The sequence below is a fragment of the Microcebus murinus genome, chromosome 9, assembly GCF_040939455.1.
Source record: "Microcebus murinus isolate Inina chromosome 9, M.murinus_Inina_mat1.0, whole genome shotgun sequence".
NCBI classification, from domain to species: Eukaryota; Metazoa; Chordata; class Mammalia; order Primates; family Cheirogaleidae; genus Microcebus; species Microcebus murinus.
In genome coordinates, this window is record NC_134112.1 from 76,940,022 (window position 1) to 76,952,636 (window position 12,615).

Consider the following 12,615-nt stretch of genomic DNA (forward strand, 5'->3'; position numbering starts at 1 on the left):
TCTCATTGAAAGATCATCTTTGAAGTTTTTTTTATTTACTACTAGTGAATGGTGGTTTCCTTTGAACTTGACAAACACTGCAATATTGTAGAAATTCTCAACCATGGATTCAATTTGTATTCTGGGACCCAACAGCTTGCCTATCAGTATTCTCCAGCTTAGAGTACACAAACTCATAACATTAGATCATTACATATGAAATGTACGATTTCAAATCAAAAGTTTAGTTTATTATGTCTTAAACAAGAAGCAGTGCAATCAAAGTATGTGCCTAAACTATCGACACAGTTTTGCCATCTTAATGGTAGCTTGCTTATGCCAGCAACAAAGAAGCTTGGAAAGTGAGTGGCTATGAAATCATGAAAGGTGTTTTCCACAGCTTGTTGAGAATTGAATATTATTTCTTGCAAGAAGTTGTCTAAAACCTGGAAGAAGTGGTAGTCAGGTAGTGCAAGGTCTGAGGAATATGACGGATGACAGACAGTTTCCAAGTCGAGCTTCTGTAGTTTGAGCAGCATTTGTTTTTTGCGACATGTGGTCTTGCAGGAGGATTGGCCTGTCTCTATTGATCAATCTTGGTTGCTTAATCGCAAGCATATTCATCATTTAATCCAGTTGGTTGCAGTAGATATCTGCTGTAATGGGTTGACCAGGTTTCATGAAGCTGTAAGGGATAATACTAGCTCTGGTTCACCAAAGAGATACCATTAGCTTTTTAAAAATGAATATTCAACTGTGTTTTAGCACTTCATCTTTATCCAACCATTGTGCTGAAAGCTTGCGATTGTCAAAAAGAATCCATTTTTCATCACATGTAACTATATGGTGTAGAAATGGTTCACCATTATGTCGTGAGAGCAAAGAAAGGCAAGCTTCAAGACCATTTCTCTTCTGGTGCTCATTTAATTTATGCGGTACACATCTATCCAGCTTCTTTACCTTAGCCATTTGTTTCAAATGGTACAAAATGTTGGAATAGTAACATCAAACCTTGCTGTTAATTCAGGAATAGGTTGAGATAGATTCACTTCCACTACACCTTTCAGCTCATCATATCCACCTTGGTGTAAGGTCAATGACGTGGCCACACGTGTGAACACCATATGTTGATCAGTTAGTGCCAATTTGATGATGTGAAACCCTGAACTGCTGCACAGGTAGAACAGTCATGAAGCTGGCCCTGCATATAAACACATGCATATATAGAAGTCTATTCTTGGAAACCCATTTTAGAAACTTATTCTTTCTGATCCCTGATAATAAACAATTAACTGTAAATGGTTGATAAAATAGAAAAAGAGAAGAAATAGAAGAAGTGGTGGCTGGAGATAGGGGATGCTTAAAAGTAAAGTCTAAGAGGGGCCACCTGGTCTAAGATATGATCATGTTAGTGAGAGAACACGATCACTGACATTAAAAGGCCCAAAGACAGAGAGGCAATGCCTCAATTGTATTGGCCATGAAGCTGTTACAACCACTAGGATTTATAACTTACGTAGTGTTGGGGGGTGGTGACGGGGACCTCTCAAGACAGCAGATGTCCACAGCAGTGGGAGCTACTCTGTTGGTATAATCATCAAGGTTGCTGGCAAAATGAAGGGAGAAGAAGAAATAATAATCTGGAAATATTGGTGAGGGGCTAGGAGGTCATTAATTACTACACTTTGAGCTAAGAGGAGCATGGAATGCTGCAGACCAGCCACCACCTGAGACGGCTGCGGGGAGACTGTGTCCCTAGAGGACAGCCACGTTTCAGGTGAGCAAGAAGGTGCGTAGAACATTCAAGCAAGAGTTTGAGAATACATGGAGTTTTGCTGATGACAGATTATGTGAATAATGAAAATACTAACAGTATAATAATAATTCTTATATAGGAAATACTATGTGCCAGAAATATATAAACACTATATATAAACTCATTTAATACTTACTGAAGCAGTATTAATCAAGTATTTTTATTATCCTTATGTTACACATTGAGGAATTGAGGCACAAAGACAACTGCAATTTTCCCAAAGTGATTTATTTACTAAGCTTATCATTCTGAAATTACTTTAGTAATTGTAGTGATTTGAATAGCATTCTCCCAAAATTCATGTCCACCTGGAAGTTCAGAATGTGGGTTTATTAGGAAACAGAGTCTTTGCAGATATAGTTACTTTTTGTGAGGTCATACTGGATTAGGGTGGGTGCTACACCCAAGGACTAGTGTTCTCACAAAAAGAAAGGACACAGACCCGCAGAGGGAAAGATTCCATGTGAAGATGGAGGCAGAGATTTTAGTCCCCAAAACAAAGACTTATCCAGCCTAAAATATCAATAGTGCTAAGGCTGAGAAACCTGAGGGCAAGTGCAATTATAGTGCCATAATGTCTCAGTCTTTCTTTTCAATTTAGGTATAGCACAATTATTGTTTATATCAATTTTCAGCATTTACATTGATATGACTGTTTCCTGCTGAGCCCAGAAATGTTCTATGAAGAAGTACTAACATATTTTTTAGATAACATTTACTTTTCATGAAGATAATTGTTGCCTTTTTTTCATTTACTTATTTTTGTAACTACCACCAAATCCTCCTACATCCCCCATTGGTCTCTCAGTATAATCTCCACATTGTTAAACTTGCCAATTAGTTCAAAGTTATTTTTCTCTTAGAGAAACTACCTTACTGAAGCACTCTGTCTTTATGCTCCACATTGCTGTGAAAATAGGCTCAAAGAGCTTAAATGTGCAAAGGTCACGAAGCTAGTTTGTGACAGAACTGGAACCCAAAAGTCGACAGTCTGTTTCTTGCATTTCTTATTGGTGGTTATATCGCTTATCTGTTGCCAAAATAATGCTGTGTAATAAACCATCTCAAAATTCAGTGTCTCCAGAAACTGTTTTTATTATTTCTCATATGGCTGGGGCAGCTCATCAGAGGCGGATCTGCTCCTTTTACCTCCAGTCTAGCCCAAGCCTGCTCTCAGGAGGACAGCGGAAGTGCAGGAAAACAGTCTCAGCTGTGCAGGTGCTTTTCAGCCTTTGATCATCACATCCTCTTAATGTCTCATTGATCAAAGTCACATGGCCGAACCCAAAGACAAAAGGCAGGAAAGTTCAGTCCAGCCATGTAGTAGTGGAAGGGGAGGGAGTCAATATTCGTTAATAATAACTGAATCTACTACACTGACTAGCAAGATATATAAATGACATGCAGCTCCACCAAAATGTCTAATGATTAAGAAATTAACTAACCTTGAGACTTCTCAGTTAGTCTCTTTTTGCTAAAGTATAAATCTTTCCTTAATTCTTACAGAAAGTATGTATGCATTAAACTCATTTTAAAGCAGTATTGAATATATCAAAATATTTCTGACTGGGCGCAGTGGCTCATGCCTGCAATCCTAGCACTCTGGGAGGCCGAGGCGGGCGGAATGCTTGAGGTCAGGAGTTCGAAACCAGCCTGAGCAAGAGCAAGACCCCGTCTCTACTATAAATAGAAAGAAATTAATTGGCCAACTAATATATATATAGAGAAAAAATTAGCCAGGCATGGTGGCGCATGCCTGTAGTCCCAGCTACTCAGGAGGCTGAGACAGGAGGATTGCTTGAGCCAGGAGTTTGAGGTTGCTGTGAGCTAGGCTGACGCCAGCCACGGCACTCACTCTAGCCTGGGCAGCAAAGCGAGACTCTGTCTCAAAAAAAAGAAGAAAAAAACTTTCAATTTTCTTTTTGCTTTTTTCTTATTTTCTTTTGTAGTTTTTGGATTTGGGGCCATACATATATGGCATATCCATTTGAAAAATGAAATTTAAATAAAATTTAACTAACTTATTAGAACCTTAAATCAGAGCATCAAAGTATCTTGCTCTGAGACTATATCTACATTTGAATGATAAAAATACACAAATCAATTTGACTCTTAATTAATATTCCTAAAGTTAAATCCTATCTATACAGACACAGAGCTTTGTTAGGGAAAAAGAAAAAAAAAAACCCTATCTGTATCTTTCAAATTTATAACAGAGCATATTTAAAAAATATGCTACTATAGCATGCTAATGTAATCAATCCTTCTAACCACTGAATAATAATAATAAATATATTTAAGAAAAAAACAAGGACATTTTAAAAGGCAAAAGACTTGTACATGTCTGTTTGAAAATTTTAAGCAGATTACCTTAACATATGCTTGTCTGTGAAAAAAAGGCAAAAGAATTCAGCTGTATAAATCACTTAATATACCTTGCAAGGTAATCAAAATAACCCCTACATTAATATAGGAAGTTATTATACACTACATGCATCATGTTTACATTTATTCCCATGCATTAGGTACTACTGTGATAATATAACATTATTTTTATGTGATGGTGTTTTTGTTTTAATAAAACTGTCTAACTTTGAGATCACAGAAAGAAAGACAAGTATGAAAAAGAAGTGTTTATGTATAACTATAAATTCAGTAGGAGATACTCTACTACTAAATCTTTACCTCTTCTTTTTTTTTTTTTAATTTCAATAGATTTAGAGGGTACAAGTTGAATTTGGCTGCATGTGTATGTCGTATAGTGGTGAAGTCTGGGCTTTTAGTGTACCCATCTCCAGAATAGTGTACATTGTACCCAATAGGTAATTTTTCATCCCTCACCCCTGCCCAGCTTCCTCCTTTTTAAGTCTCCAGTGTTCATTATACTACTCTGTGTGTCCTTGTGCAGCCAGAGCTTAGCTCCCACCCACAAGCGAGGACGTGTGCTGTGTAATTTTTGTTCCTGAGTTACTTCACTTAGGATAATGGCCTCCAGTTCCATCCACATTACTGAAAAGAACATATTTCATTCTTTCTTATGGCTGAGTAATAGTACTCCATGGTGTATATATACCATATTTTCTTTATCCACTCCTCAGCTTATCCCTCTCCTATTTGCATTTCTATAGCTTATGGCTAAATGGATTTTTCACTTTTTGTCTACATAATGTGAACTAGGTCATGTACCAGGGCTCTCCCTTGTCAGAACTCTCATGTAGGCAGGTGAACTGTAGAAGCAGTCAATCTGTAGCAGGCTCTAGAGTAAGAGCATGTCCGTGCTGAGGTTAAAAAATAAAAATAAAAATAAAGAAAACAAGGAATCTGTGAAGAATTCTTAGCTATTAAACTTAGGGCTTTACCCACTATGTCTGTCTCTCCCAGAAAAGCATCCTTAACTTAGCTCTGATCATAGTGCTTTCCTGCAAGATGCAATCAGGAGGGGTGTCTTACTTCTTTGCTAAAAATACACACTTTGAAAGCTAGCCCTCAGAAGCCTGAGGGGGGGATAACAGAAGGTGGGGATCAAACTGTGTGCACCTTGCTCAGGAGTGCTGTTTGTGCTTATGTTCTGACCCCAGGTCCTGGAACTTGACAGCACCAATCTTGATGTGACAGCACCAATTCTGTTATTTTCTCCTAGAAACAGATTGAAACTGCCCAAACCTGCTTTTAGTTTACAGTTACTTCTAAAGCCACTTAATTTGTAGTTGCCAATAGTGGCGGGTCTCTCAATTAGTTTCTAAATTGGTGTGAAAACATTAGTATTGTTTTGTTAATTAAAACATCCTTTGCACAGCATGATTTTCCCAGGAGTAGGTCAAGGAAAGTCCCCTGGGCAGCCCCAGAGTCCCTCCAGGGAGCAGGTTTGTGACTTTGGGAGACCCCAGGGTTAGTTGGTTTCCCTTCATAGACACCACGAGAGACTTCTGCAACTGCACCTCACCCTGAACCAATACCTAACAGGTCTTCAGGGATCTATTGTCTTTAAATATCACAGGATATATACAAAGCACTTTAAAAGAGAAGGCACACTAGAATGGCAAAGTGAATGTTCATTAAAATAGAATACAAGAAAAATAAATAATGCAAGCTATCTAACATATATAGAATACAGAAAAGTCATGAGAAGTTTTTACTTGAGGCAATCTCTTTCAGTCTTCACAGTACTATGTTTTAAGACAAAAAGTTACCATCTCCACCCCAGTTAAGTGTTTCTTCATATACTTGGTTGAATACAGAATTTATTTATGAACAATAACAAAACCTACAGTGGGTACAGAAAGGATACTGAACACATACCTACTTCCATCAATTTACTTGGAATCAGACTTTAAAGGAAGTCTTATAAATGTAGAATTCGGGGATAAATAAGTATATCATTTATACAAGTTAAAAAAAAAAAAACTCTCCTAACCTCAATAGGTAAAAAGTTCCTATTAAGAAGTCCTTCCTGGTATCTAAAATAAGTTAGATATTGCCTCTGGAGAGGAAGGGGGAAAATATAGTTTTATATACAATAGAGAAAACACTAGCAAAGACTAACGTCATAGTTAAGCATGGTTTATGGAATACTTTTTCATCCTTGATAAATCATTGCTATGACTTCCTCTAATTTGAGAGCAAATTTTTGATGGGAAGTGAATTAGAGTCAGTTTGCAGATTTACATGCTCAATTGTAAATTTACCTACTCAATGTCTGTGTGAAAATTTCTAAGGAAAGAATTCGAAGTTGGGTGAACACAAAAAGAAGATTAATTTAAATCTGAATTTATCTGGATACCAACAGGGGCGGATCCCATGGGAGAGGGTCATCCATTAATCAAATAGGAACTCTTCACCTTGGAGTCCTACTGGCTGCACCACATCTAGGTGAGTGAATTCCACAGAGAGGGCACAAGGGGGAGCAGACAGGGTTAAAAGGTCAAGAACAGAGGAAAGCCTCTAACAAGAAAGATGAAAGATGTTCTGAGACTCTAGAAAACATCATCTGATAGAGGGAAGACACAGCTTATGGTTTCTGAACAATGCCAGGCTTTCTTTTCAGTGTCTCTCTAATTCCTATTCCACGTATTCATTGATATGTAAAACATGGACTTACACTCATTGCTTTCAAATTCACAAAATCTTTTTTTTTATTTCAAAGTTCAGTCTCCTGAAGACTTTACTATCAGTGAATACAGAGGACTTCAACAGAGTAGGAGGGCTTTAATCAAACTTACAGAGTCTGTTTAAATTATTTTCATTTGTGTAGTTTCCCCTTTTCTGATTTCCTCCCTATATCATAAGAAATGCAGCGGTGTTAAAAAGAGTATTCTATAGCACTTCATGAAGTCCAGACATGCAGATGTATCTCTATTTGAAAACATTTTAATGCTTTGTTTAGATGTTTTAATGTTTTGTTTAAAAAGTTTTCTTCTGATAAAGCCACAGCTTAAGGTAGAAAGCTGTTCTACAAAACAGGTTACATCAAAAACTGAAAGGTGCAGAAGTCTGTTTCTGTGACTTATACGACATACTCCCATTAAAGAGAAAAAAAAAATTACCACGGTTATAATCTTTATTATAAAGTTGCTTAAAAAGCGGACAAAACAGGGACAAAACCTTGTGTTTATAGCTCTTACACAAACATAAAACTTAAATCTATACATTAATATAAGGCAAACGATAAAGCAATATAATTAATATGGTGGATGATATTGCTTGTTGAAAGTCAATTACAGGTATTGGGTTTAGAGTGGGAGGATGTAGCTTCTCATATTGTCCTCAATTCAATCTGTTTCTACACACCTGCTCACATAAATATAGTATTTGCATAATTCATTAGTATTAATATATTTTAGGTTCTTTTATTATTGTTACTTCAGTATAATCAAATCCACTGAGCAATCACAAAAGCCAATTTTAATTTGATAGTACTAGGTAACTCTGTAAAGCTGTTCTTTTCTTCCCTTGAAGATAAATTCAACTTTTTATAGTGTTAATTGACTCTACTTTTGTTTGGTCTCTAATTCAATAAGTACTGCATTTGGGTACAGAAAAATATTTTTGATGCTAATGAAGTAAAGTGATTTGACAATTCAACATGCAGGGTGGATATGGTGTAGTTCATCTGGGTTCAGTTCCTTGTATTATTATACCACGCATGTACCTTGTGATCAATTCATTTCCCATCACTTTTCTTTGTACAAACTACCATGGAACCTTGGTTCATTTGGTGTGCCTTAAAGTCATTGGCCTTTCACTTGGCACAGACTCAACAGCAACCACCAACAGTAACTAGAACTATAAGCAATGGCAGTAATATTGCAATACAAAAGTAGAAGTACAAGATGTAGAACATAGTTATATCATTACAATGAAAGAGCAAAAATTTTTAAAAGTTATCTTAGAAGCTAGTGGATCTCTAAGAATATGTCCATATCTTGGGGTGCAATTACTATTACTGCTGCTAAGGGAAGTTTTCATGATCCTCACTTATGCATTACATAAACATGTATGATACTCTATTTTTCTGGTGAGAAGTAAGTTTGCTATAACTTTGCCCTGAAAGAATATTTTCTTATTGTGGGAGAACAATCACATGATTTAACTGTGTCAAAGTGACCTTTCTTTTTCTGGAGAAGAGAACAATAACTTTGAAGACATGGCAACTAAATAAAATCTTTTGGAGAATTATTCAGTTAGTGAGTTATAAAAGAGTACGGCTACAAATATAAATGCATTCAATTATATAATGCCAGCTTCAGAGGAGCACTTGGAGTTTAAAGGGAAAAAAAAGACATGAGAAGAAATAATGAGTTCATCATTTTAAGTTGTAAACACTGATAGTTATGGTGAAGAAAAGTAAAAAATAGATAGGAAAATCCATTCAAGCACCTAAGAGCTTGAGGAAGTGTTTGATTTCAAGCCAAATGATTAGGCTACCTTTGTTCTATTCTAATCAGAGGATAAAGAGCTAATAAAGAAATAATTTATAATCATAGGCATTAAATGAACAGTTAATATTAGCTAAACTAATTATTTTTATACAAGATAAAGTTGAATAAAATGCTACTTTAATTTTCCTTTAATGTGATGATAGTGGTATTTAAAGATGTTTAGACAGATTGAATTATGTAGAAATGGGAGGAAAAGGGAGATAAATTATGAAACCATTGCACTAGGTGTCTATTCCCTCTGAAGACTGAGGGAATGGAAAAAAATGAATATAAACTATAATTCAAAAGATATGACTTTATTATTGACTGCATATAAGGTATGCAAGAAGGAAGAGGTTTTTTTACTCTTAAATTTTGATGCTTTTTGAATAAGCATCATCACTACAAGTAACATAATTTTTTAATTTCAAAATATTAAGGGGGTACAAATGTTTTTGTTATGTAGACAGCTTGAATCAGGGCTATTAGTGTGTCCATCACCTGAATAGTGTCCATTGTATCCATTAGATAGGTTTTTTTCTCTCTCCTCCTCTCCCTCCCCCCATCCCAAATAAATTTTGTTGAGTTCTAGCTTTTGAGTATTAGGTAACTGAGTGCTTGATTTGTTATACTCCAGGGAACTCTTTTATTTATTTATTTTCTTCCTGTCCACTCCTTGCTTCTAATAAAAGGTTAAGACTAAACTAGTTCTCCTTCAGAAACATACAAAATCATATTTCATTTAGCTTTTGTTCCTAATAGTAAGTAATCAGAACTATGTAATATAAACTTTCTGCATGTTTCTCTCAATAAATATTTATTTTCCTCCAGCAATGACTTTTCAAGTATTTGGTGTTCTGAATTTGAGATCTTTATGAGACTTTTATTTTCAAAATAAAAGTTATTATTAATAACTTCAATATTAATTGTATTTTGATAAAATATATTATATATAGTATAAGTGTCTGTTGGGATCCCACGAAAAGTGGGGCTAGTTTTCTCCTTAATAAAGAACGATTGTTTTGGACGAGGGTTTTGACTCATGGCATCTTTCACCCTTCCTTGGCTAGCTGCTTGTCTCTGTGACACCTATAGCCTCTCAATTCCTTTCTTGGTGGAGCTGTTTAAGTCTGCCAGGGGAAGTTACCAGGAAACTCCACCAGGTTGACAGGCATAGCTGGCTAAAGGCTGCTGGGTTATATTAGGTTGAGACTCCAATGACTCAAGCAGGGTGCCTGCTATTTAATCTACTCCTATACCTGCAGCCAATGTGTTTTTATTTTCTGAAGTAATTATAATTACTCTCAAAGCCCTGCTACTTAGACTTGGTGAATGAAGAAACATCATTTGAAAAGACAAGTAGGCCATAGGTATCATGACAAAAAAATTGTAGGAGCCAAAAGGAAAGTTCTCCTCCTCTGAAGGTTCTCTGAAAAATCAACTCACAAAAGGCAGATTAATTGGAAAAAAAGCATACAAAATTTATTTAACAAAGATACAGGGGAAATTGTCCATTTTTATGCTGAGGTTCAACAAAGTATGGACAGACATGTAGAAATATGATTGGACAAAAAGGGTATAATCTAATGCTAATAAACTGAGTGGGGAAACCTGTCTGTCTAGATTCTTCTTGGCCTCTGAGTATGCATTCCTTTCTTCTGGATACAGGGGAAAAACCCTCTCTGGAATGGGAGTCTCACGACCTATAGTCAAACAAGGGAATTGTTTGACTATAGTCAAATCAGGTAATTTCTTTACAGCAAGTTTTTACACAGTATCACCTGAGTTGCTGGAAAAGATTTCTCACTTAAAAATCTATTGATTAGGACTGCTTTCACATTTGTCAGGTTTTCACTTGTGTGCTAGACAGAGGCACTTTAAGGGCCATTAACTAGTTTGAGGAGCACAAGACAATGAGTTTCAGCAGTCTTTGGTAACTATGGCAAGGAATTAAAATGCAGTTGAATTAAAAAGAGAGTACACAAATCATTAACTCAGAAAATTTGACCAAATCTTGTAAAACTCACTGGTTTCTGATTTAAAGAACTTCCTTAAAAAAATATTAGTAGCTATCACTCATCTATGTCCAAGTAAGAAAATACTAGTTTCCCTTGTGTAAGGTATAATGGTTTTGCTGTTTGGGCTTGTAAAAGTTTTAAAATATTGAAGAGTTAAGTACTTTCAGTTATGCTTGGAGTAATATTTCAAATTTTTATACATAGATTCCTAACAGTCAGAAAACCTAAAATGTTGAGTAAAACATATTGGAAGAGTATGGAAAAGTGTATAAAAATTAAAAGACTAAAAAACCCACTCTGTTTTAAACGTGTAAAAATAAATTGCATTCATTTGTGGGAATCCAGTGACTTTCTTCTTTCTTTTCTTTTTCCTCCCCCCTCCTCCGCCCCCGGTCTTAGTTGGAAGGTACCGTACCAACTACGACACGTTGGAAAGTAGGTCCTGGTACACACTAAGGAATATCCAACCAGGTAAATACATCAGAGTGATGAGGCCCATGAAGTTGAGTGGGTAGTGAGAATAGTCCCAGGAACAAGCCCCGCACGTGCGGAGTCCCAGACCCCAGGACAGCTCCCACGCGTAGATGAAGATCACGTAGACGGGCACCCGCTTCCAGGTGCCCCAACCGCGGCTGTAGTGCAGGTGGAAGTAGAGCTTTTCCACCACGAAACTGCAGCTGCCATACATGAGGAAGGACCAGAGCGACGTGGCCACTGGTTGCTCCGTCCTCCTGCCCCAGCACGTTAAAAGAAGAGATCTCATCCAGAAAGCCGTGCATTCCAAAGAAAGGGAAGCGGAGCAGATCCAGCAGCCCCTGTCTGGGAGCTCCCCAGGCGCCCCTGGGGCCGCGAGGAGGGGCGGGCAGCGCGCCCCTCCGCTGTTGCAGCCGCGGGTACCGCAGGCGCAGGAAGCGCTTCAGGAACACTCGGCAGTGGTAGAGCGCCAGCACGTACTGCAGCGCCAGGTCCAGCGCCCCCGGCGCCGCTGCGCCCCCCGCTCCGCCGCCCAGGCCGAGCAGCAGCGCCTGGCCTGCCAGGGTCTGCAGCCCCACGTGAGCCGACGGGTAGAGGAGGAAGTTGAAGACGAAGGCGCTGGGACAGCGCCGCTGCTGCAGGTAGACCTTCTCCAGCGCGAAGTGGGTGAGCGAGTGCAGGAGGCAGCGGTAGGGCGAGGAGAAGCCCAGCATCCGGAGGTCCGGGCTGCGAGCGAAGCGCCGAACCGAGGACACGAGCACGTCCAGGGTGATCCCGTGCATCCCGTAGAAGTAGAGGCGCATCCAGGCGGGCAGCGCCGCACCCTCGGCCGGCGCTTCAGCGGTGGACAGCGACTCGGGGCAGCCCGCGGCCGCCTCGCTGAACGGGGCTCCAAACAGGCTGTTGTTCCATTTAGTCATCCTTTCCTCCTGCTAGGGAATTGTACGGAGGGGAACACCTCTTTTCTTCTTGGTATGGTGTGACTACTCCTGGCTCTTCTCACCATTCCTCACTCTCATATATGTGGCAGACATAATTATTGCAGCATTCTTTCCCACAAAGTCCAGACTTCACCTCATAGTCTTGTCCAACAGAGTGATCCAAGCAAACACCATTAATTAATCAACAGGAACTGGCAAGACAAATGAATCCTACTTAACATCCCCATTAGAGAAGGTATATAGGGCATCTCTTTCTTTCTGTGGAAATTAAATGTATGGAAATTTGCATTCACTTGATACACAACCACCCTTATGATTGGGATAACTTTATTTTATGAAAGTTCTCTCCCATGTAAGCACATATTCATAGTAGAGTTCTTTGAGACTGCAAACTTTCTTAGTACATTAAATGTATTGAGTTACACGTCACTATTTTTGAACATTGAATGTCATGAGGTAAGTTCCTATTT

General features: G+C 38.2%; 1 pseudogene; it reads right to left on the reverse strand.

Moving 5' to 3' along the window:
* Window positions 1-8,849: 8,849 nt before the first annotated feature.
* Window positions 8,850-12,124, reverse strand: LOC105869921 (transmembrane protein 229A-like; annotated as a pseudogene).
* Between the last annotated feature and the right edge of the window lie 491 nt (window positions 12,125-12,615).